This window comes from Arachis ipaensis, chromosome B09 (assembly GCF_000816755.2).
Source record: "Arachis ipaensis cultivar K30076 chromosome B09, Araip1.1, whole genome shotgun sequence".
Lineage (NCBI taxonomy): Eukaryota > Viridiplantae > Streptophyta > Magnoliopsida > Fabales > Fabaceae > Arachis > Arachis ipaensis.
This window is the reverse complement of record NC_029793.2, coordinates 18,606,872-18,616,051: the sequence shown is the minus strand read 5'-3', so window position 1 is coordinate 18,616,051 and position 9,180 is coordinate 18,606,872. Positions and strand designations below refer to the sequence as shown.

General features: G+C 37.7%; 1 long non-coding RNA gene across 3 annotated transcripts; it reads right to left on the bottom strand.

Moving 5' to 3' along the window:
• LOC107619733 lies at nt 2,021-5,741 on the bottom strand. 3 transcript variants are annotated; one of them, XR_002354005.1, is made up of 7 exons: nt 5,268-5,740; nt 5,092-5,167; nt 4,533-4,664; nt 4,016-4,075; nt 3,868-3,921; nt 3,208-3,492; nt 2,021-2,098 (listed from the first exon to the last, which is right to left on the bottom strand). It is a non-coding gene; the product is annotated as an uncharacterized LOC107619733 (long non-coding RNA). The 3 variants fall into 3 exon arrangements; XR_002354004.1 differs by having other exon boundaries at nt 3,868-4,075; nt 5,268-5,741; XR_001615767.2 differs by lacking the exon at nt 4,016-4,075 and having other exon boundaries at nt 5,268-5,739.

The following is a 9,180-nucleotide window of genomic DNA, read 5'->3' as shown; positions in this document are numbered from 1 at the left end:
AAGGAATTTGATTGACTGTTCAGCTTTCACTCCAGTGTTGTCTTTTAGAAGGATCCCTACTCTGCATCCGTTCTCATTCGATGCCCATCTACATATAGTTCCCATGTCTTGGCTGTTTCTTCTGTGTTGGTAAATTCTGAAATGAAGTTGGCTAGTTCTTGGGTTTTAGGGGATCCTCGTGATTGGTAGGGGATATCGAATTCCGAGAGCTTTATTGCCTATTTCGTGAGTCGACCTGCTAGGTCTGGTTTTGATAATATTCGACGTAGAGGTTGTCTAGTCCAAACTATTATCTGATGTGTCTGAAAATAGTGTAGTAGATGCCGAGCTGTGATGACTAAGCCGAATGCTAATTTTTCTATTGTCGGGTACCTTGTTTCGGCGTTTTGTAATACTTTGCTCACAAATTATACTGGGTGTTGCTCTTTTCCTGTTTCTGTTACAAGCACGGATCTAACCATGTTAGTTGAAATTCAAAGGAATACGTTTGAATTCGACGAAGGCTTTTTCACATTTGTCTATCCAAAGGAACTTCTCAGCCTTTCTCAAGGTGTTGAAGAAGTGAAATGACTTAGCAGCTGCTGCAGGCAAGAATCGGGACAGGGCTGCTAGGCGACCTGTGAGTTGCTACACTTCTTTGATTGACCGAGGTGATTACATGTTTATCACAGCCTGACACTTGTCGGGGTTGGCTTCTATCCCCCAGTTTGTCAATAGTAATCCAAGGAATTTACCTCCATGTACTCCAAATGTGCATTTCTCTGGGTTTAGTCTCATATTGTACTTTCAGAATTGATGAAAAATCTCATCAAGATTAGCCTCATGTTGTTTTTTTGAGCTTGACTTGACCACCATGTCGTAAACATATATCTCAATGTTCCGGGCAATTTGATCTTTGAAGACCTTGTCCATTAGTCTCTGATAGGTTGCTCTTGCATTTTTTAGTCTGAAAGGCATGACTTTATAACAAAAATTACCTTGGTCAGTTACAAATGCTGTTTTTCTTTGTCATCAGGGTGCATTTGTATTTGATTGTAACTGGAATAGGCCTTCATGAAACTTAGCACTTGATACCCTGAGGTGTCGTCTACCAGTCTGTCAATATTCGGTAGCAGATAGGAGTCCTTCGGACATGCTTTGTTCAGATCTGTGAATTCCACGCACATGCACCACTTTCCCAAGCTCTTCTTAACCATTACCACATTCGCTAGCCATGACGAGAAATGAAGTTCTCGGATGAAACCTGCATCAAGTAATTTCTGTGTTTCTGCTATTGCTGCATTTCTTCTTTCTGTACCCAGATTTCGTTTCTTTTGTCTTATAGGTCAGGCGTTAGGATTGACTGCTAGCTTATGGCATATAAAGTTCGGATTGATCCCTACAAGAAAATAAGCTTTCTGCCACGCTTTTAAAGCGTGCCAAAAAGTACAAAAAAAGTACCGATAGCTTTTCGCCACGCTTTTTGAGCTATTGGCATGCTTTTGAAAGGGTCACATCCGCCAACGTGCCGGTTGCTCTATCGCCACACTTTTGTAGATCTATCGGCCCGCTTTTAATGTTGGCATGCTTTCATCTCTTGTCATGCTTAAAAAGCGTGGCCATAGGTCTTAACCTATAGGTACGCTTGAAAAGCATACCGATAAATGTACATATCGCCACGCTTTTAAAGCATGCTGAAAAGTGAACATATAGCCATGCTTTTAAAGCGTGCCCATTGGTTTGGGTTTGGATACGCTTCAAAAGCGTACCTGTAGGGGACATCTGGCCACGCTTTCTTAAAGTACCTAGATGTAAACCTATTGCCACGCTTTTAAAGCGTGGCTATATCCTCATCAAATTTTTAAAAAAAAATTATGGGTGAACTTTAAAAAAAATGTGGTATTATTTTAGAAAATTAAAAAAAAAAACAATATATTTAGACAACTGATTATTCTGGATGCATACCAATGATGAAATGCTTTTTGTTTATTTATATGATTATAGAGAGTTTTCATAAAAGTTTTAACAATACACAACTCACTAAATATATTGATTTATACATTTGCATAACCATTGCATCCCAGTTCATGCTCTCAGTACCCTTGGCCCCAACTTGAACCTACATCAAATAATAAAATAAGCAATTTCAATAGTCAAGTACAACTTATTTTTACTGTTCTACTAATGTTGGACAAGTAAGTAATACACATAAATTTATATATGAAGATAGGCCTACAACAATTATTTCATTGGCATGGTTGTCTGGTGTCCAACATAGAAAATTAGCATATGATACACTCATACTACTCATTCAGTGGTACAATTTAATGTTACATGCATATTGACTAAAATCTTGTAACAAATGGCAGTTAGTAATTTTAAAGTTCTTGTGTTTGTGTTAATTTTTGAATTTAACTTCTTATAGTTTGGTCTTGTGACTTTTAATTACAGTGGAAAATGATAGGAATCAATAGTTTAATAATTAAGAAAAAGTGAATTCAGCAAAGAAAACAATGAGGCTGAGATGTATATTTGTAACAGAGAGAATATTCTGCAAATTAAAAGTTAGTAGTGTATAGAGAAACTAAACATATAGAGAATAATTAACAGTTTTCCGCTTCCAATATGCATCTAAATGATTCTAACACAGTGCGAAAAGATTGCCAAAAAATATAGAGAAACTAAATCAACAGTAGATGCAAAGCATAACTTTGGTTAGTGATTAATATAGTAGAGAGTAAATATGGCAGCTAAAATATGAAAAAAAAAACCCAAATAGAGACTTTAGGTTTGTAATGTTCATCTATATCCACTTTTTCAATTTCCTAGCACAGGGTAATATAACATCGAATATGAAGCTTAATAATGAAACCCATGGTAGATTTTACACAGGTTGCTGACATTAAATCATTATTTCTCAGAAATAAGAAAGATTATAAGTGAAATAACTAATATTGAAATTGCTTTGATGGAATTTCATTCCAAAATACAACATCAAGTCAGAATATGAACTTATCTATTCAGATGGTGATGACATGAAATTTTAAAACAAATATATGCAGTGAACAACACATTTGAAGTTAATTATTTGTTTAAATTTAGCGATAAAAATGATAATCATTAACTTCTCAGACATGATAATATGTGTAGAAAACCTTAACTAAATGGGAAAGGATAAGGATCAACAAAAAGGACACAGACATAACAACGAGAAGCAAATTTAGTCACCTGAACATCCTTAATTTCCCTTGACGACTCGCCCCAACACAATAAGCTTCTCATTTAGATATGGTATTGGTGAAGTGGTAATGAAAAGATCAAATCTTTTGTTTGTGTGCTTGCCCTTGGAAGCTCCAAGCATGAATGCTTCATGTTTCACACCTACATAATTATTTCAACAAAGCATCCGCCTTGCCTCTTTTCTTAGCTGCTGCCGCTGCCTTCTTTTGCACATCAACGAATCGGATCTACTGAATAATCAACAGCCAATAACGTAGCAAGCAAAACTTGGATCTGAAATTAAAAAATGAATAGCATTAGATGGAAACCTTGGATCTGAAATTTGAGAAGATAAGAATAGATCTAGTTGGTGTGTTGTGTAATCGGAGGAAGTTTGAGAGAGCAGAGGAGGAGAAGAACCCGAGCTGGTGCTTAGGGTTTGAAAGATATCTTGAAAATCCAGTGCTAATTATTTATAATAAAAAATAAATAAAAAGTATATTACTAAAAAGATAAGAAAAACAAAAAAGAATTATAAACCACCTACTATTGCATATCTCTGAACTATGCTACTAGGCCAACTACTTAGATTATCTTCTCGGACACTCAATCAGAACTAGGATCCTAACTAGGCATAAAATTCATTTCTCAAGAAAAAAATATACTCACCTATGATTCAGAGTATGATGCCGTTGGAATGTCGAAACCAAGCCCATCATCAAACTGGGAGGAGGAGACACAGTTACAAGTTATGTTTACGGGCTACATATGGCTAATAAGAAGATTTTAATTGGAAACAGACAAAAAAAATACTTACCTTGTAGTGTTTAAGGTGAGGGTTAAGCACAATGCGCTGTATAATGCTCATTTTCATGGACTATAATAGCCATAACGAACTCTAATATTATAAGCATTTATATGTCGATTAATTCACCAATTTAGTTATTAAATAGGAATACCCAAATTAGTTCATATAGAATATTCAGTCAAACACTTCCATACCAAACAAATTTTAATTACAAAAATTAGTCTCAATGTTTTATTTTAACATTTTGTTAGACAGATCATTTACGTGTTAAATTTTGCTAAAGATTTTATACGAATCTTTATATAATTTTTTTATAACTTTATACGTTATTTAATAAAAGTCCTAAAAATTTTAAAATTCTCAAATTAATCCATTCAGGTAGTAAGCAATATAACCTGGAGAAATTCAAAGACTAATTTAATAATTAAAATTTAATGAAAATTAAAATATCTGATAAAATATTCCTTTGAAAACTAATTTAGAATATTACTTTTATTAGTGAAGATAGTAAACACCAAATTTTTACCTTATGTTGTTTATATTTTTGTATAGCATTCAGGAAACTGGCTTTGGTGTTGAGCTGCAAATCTACAAGTGCAAGAACAACAGTTTCAAGAACTAAGACTTTGTAGTTTGTATAGTGCTCCAAGGTTAGATTCTGCAAAATTTAAACATGGGTTTAACTAACTAAATAATAATTATCAGAACAAGGCAAGGGGAGGCCAAACAGAACTTAAAATATTAAACAAAGAAGGAAACAAAGACACAGGGAGCAATAACATTGGTGCAAGAACAACATTTTCAAGATCTTTTGCTTTTTTTCTTCTTCTTCTTCTTCTTCTGAAACAAGAATTTCATACCCTTGTTCCCTTCGTCTGTTTCATTGTTCTGCCATTTGGTGGCACTAACACATGCCCCATGAAGAACAAAACACCGTTATGATTGGTTTCAGTGTTGTAGCATACAAAAATTTTAACAACAGAGAGAACCTTCATTGACACAATTGAATAGGTTTAACCCAAAATAGAACGAGAACATACAAAAAGAAAAGAAAGAAAATCAAAGTTTGGAATGTGCTTCTTTACCTTTTTCTTCTTCAATTCCTCATAATCTTTGTAAAGATCTCGTGACCTTGGAATGTATGATATGAATATGAGGATCCTGAAAAGATTTTCAGACACAGTTTTACCAATTTCGTTCACAACCTTGATTTTTTTTATTCTTTCATGACTTGTTTTCTGGTTTGTGTAGAAAGACTTACTAGTGTGTTTACGGTGCCGATTAAGGAAGAGACCACTGAGACAGAGACAGAGGGTTGGGTTTGTGAGGATTTGCGAGTAGGAGGCCACGTTGATGCCTGGGCACGTCGAGAGACCGATTGAGGGAGAGACCATTGAGACAAAGACAGAGACAGAGGGTTGGGTTTGCGAGGGTTTGTGAGCAGAGGGTTAGGTTTGCAAGGGTTTGCGACCGTTTGCGAGTAGGGTGTGAGAGACCGTTGATGGTGTGAGGGTTGGGTGTGACAGAGAGAGGGCTGTGTGTGACGGTTAGATGAAGGGCTGGGTGTGACTGTTAGATGAACATCGGTGCGATGGCAATCGAGCTGGGTGGTGCGACGGCGATCGATCGCAGTGATGAACTTGGTGCGACAGCTTGCTGATGGGTACGATGGCAGCTTGCTTCATTGCGATGCTTATCTTAGGTTAAAAGTGAATTTGGGAATAAATTAAAAGTGAAGTGTGTATGTAGTAGTATATGCGCTATTATCACTTTGTTAACTTAGCAAAAATGTTAAATGTGAAACAAAGGGGTGGGAAATTAAATTTTGGTACACACAGTATATCGGTACACTTTTGCAGGGTGCCTAATTACACACAGCATATCGGCACGCTTTATAAATGTCACCATTAGAAGACAAATTAGCCACGCTTTTAAAGCGTGCCGGTTTTTCTCTTTGGCCACATTTTTTAAGAATGGCAAAAAAAAGCATGGCCAAAACACAAATTGGTAGCCACTCATATAAAAGCGTGTCGATTTTTCTCTATGGCCACGTTTTTTAAGCGTGGCAAAAAAACATGGCCAAATCACAAATCAGTGGCCACCCTCGCAAAAGTATGGCAAGAAAAAAGTGTGCCGATAGGCCTTTTTTCTTGTAGTGCTAGCATGTCAGCAGGTGTCCATACAAATAGGTTGAAGTTGGACTTTAATGTTTCAATCAAATTTTGTTTTGTTCCTATAGAGAAAACAGAGCCGATGTTAGTAAACTGGTCTGATTTCCGAAGTTGTACCTTTTCTCGGTCGTCCGTTGGGGCGAGACGACTATTTTTGTCCCTTGGATCTAGCTCGGCCAAGGTTGGAATGCTTTCCGAGTTGTAAACAGAATGGATTCTTTTAATGGTCTCCTTTGGGGTGACTTTCAAACCCGCATTGTAACATTGCCTAGCCTCCTTGTGGTCTGCGTGGACTGTTGCTATTATGTTATCCTGCACAGGAAACTTAATACAAAAGTGAACTGTAGAGATAATGGCTCCAAAAGAGTTAAGGGACGGACGCCCCAAAATAACATTATAGGGGCTCGCACAATCAACTACTAAAATTGAATATCTAGGGTTTTTTAGTTTGGAGACTCCCCTAACGTTGTTCTCAGCCATACATAACCTGATCAGGGACTCTTTTCCCAGAGAACCCTACCAATTCTCCAAATGATGGTTGTAGTGATTTGTCGCTGAGTTGCATTTTCTTGAAGGTGGAGTAGAATAAGACGTCAACGCTACTTCCTGGGTCAAGTAGGACCTTTTTTATTGTCAATTCTCCTATGTGTATCGAGATTACCACTGGATCGTCAAGGTTTGGGCAGTGAGACTTGAAGTCGAACGCGTCAAAAGTGATATGGGTGGCTGGAGCCGAGGTTTGAGTCCTTGGTCGAGACCCTTCCATTGTCATCATGGCTCTATAGCTTATCTTCCTGGCTGTATTTGTTGCTCCTCCTCCTGTGAAGCCACCTGAAATGTAGTTTATTATCCCTTTAGAGATAGGGGTTTCGACTGGCGCGTAGCAAGCTCCTTTTTCTTTGTGGTCAGAGCTAGTACTCGGCTTGTCAATGTCTTTTGTTATTTCTTTTTGGCTTCTGGAAGTAACATATTTGTCCAGTAAGCCTTGTCTTGCTAGCCTTTCCAGCAAGTCCTTGGCTACTATGCATTCGTCAGTAATATGGCTGTACTTCTGGTGAAATGCACAATGTTGCTTCTATCCACATACTTTTGATCCTGATATGTGCCTGCTTTACTCGGCGGTTTTATTAGTTTGTTGTGTAATATTTCTTTGATGATGTCTTCTCTTTTGGTATTGAACTTGGTGTAGGAGTCGAATTTGGGAGCGAGCTTAAAGGGTTTCTTAGGCTCCCTGCTGGCGTGAGACCTTGGTTGTCTCTCTTCGTCTAGGCGGAATTGTGGTTTCTCCATCCGTTGAGCTTCGCAGAGTTCCTCGATCTCCATTTGACCCGCCACTTTTTCTCAAAATTCCTCTAGGGTTTTCGACTTGGTAACAACAATGGTCTCTTGGAACTTCCCTGGGCAAAGGCCACTCTTCAACGCTTGTAGATATACCTTGGGATCGAGGTCCAGAATTTCCATGGTTGCTTTCGCGAATCTTGTCATATGGTCTTTCAGGCTCTCCTGCGGACCTTGTTTGATAGTGCTGAGGAAATTAGATCCGTGCACATATATTCTCAAGGCCGTGAAATAGTCTATGAAGGACCTTGCTAGCTCTTCAAAGCAAGAGATCGAACCTGCAGGAATTTTAGAAAACCAAAGTAGAGCAGCACCATCTAAATAAGTTGGAAAAGAACGACAGAGTATAGGGTCAGAGGCACCGTTAAAGAACATCATGGATTGGAATTTCTTAATATGTACACGGGGATCCCCAAACCCTTCATACGCCTTAAGTGCTGTGGGCAAAACGAAATTCTTTGGCATCTGAAAACTGACAATCTTCTCTGAGAAAGGATTGTCTATCGTCAGCCTTTCTTTAGGTGGGGTGACCTCCTAGGAGCCCGAGTCCAGAGGTCGCGCTCCATTTGAAGTGGCGCTCTTAAGGTCCTCTATGTTGGACTTTCCGTTGTGAGATGCTTCTAGGAGGTCGGCCATTCTCCTGATCTCTGCCAAGAGGGTAGCATTCATCGTTACTAACTCCTCATTAGTGGGAGGATGAGTTGCGGATATAACCTCTTCGTCCATGATCCTGCAAAGAGAAACTAAAGCGTGATGTATGTGGAGTTAGATTTTAATAACTTCGGCCCCACGGTGGGCGCCAAATATTTTGGAAAGGATACTCTTTCCGAGTTATACGTTAGTCTTGCGTTAATACGAAGCACCTGACAGCTCGATCTAAACTGGGAGTATCCTCGTGAACTCGGATCCAAGCGTGGTACCTGCAAAAAGGACTTCGGCGCTCAAATCAGTGAAGAATCACCTAGAAAAAATGAGTGTATAATCAGTGAGTTGGTGTTAAATAATATGCGGACCCTCTTCGACCTTGCTCCTGTTTTATAGATTGGTTGCTACTGAATGAGTCATTGGCCTAAGCTGAGATCTTCGTGGCTGACTTTGGGGAGAGATCATGGGAAGAGGTTTGTTAGGATAAAGTCGTTTGATTTTTAAATGTGGGTCTACGTGCCAAGGTATAACGCAGTTCATCCGATGTTATAGAGATATCGTACATAACATATAAAATTTTTAATAAATCAAGCTTCCATCAATTATTTTTACCGCTTATCGGTTGGTTAATCAATCACTAATAGTCAATACTACACATTTTTAACTTATTTTCACATATAGCAATATTAAAGTCTGAATTTTAAATATAATTATAATTCAATCAAATATAATATTAATTAAAGATAAATAATTTTCATTTAAATGCCAAATAATATTTATTAGAACACAATCTCTGAAATATAGTAACCAATAAACAAGAATATCTACATAATTAATCATCTAAATGCCATAATTGCTTCAAGTTAATCCGAATCTATCCAACTCTATTTGAGGTGTGGGTGTTAGCTCAGAGAACGTTCTTGTTAATTCATGGCTATGCTTGTAAAATCTTTCTCAAAATTTCAGATTATCTAATTTGCTTACAGCTTAAAGGAAATCTCCAGAAATAAACTTAACAAC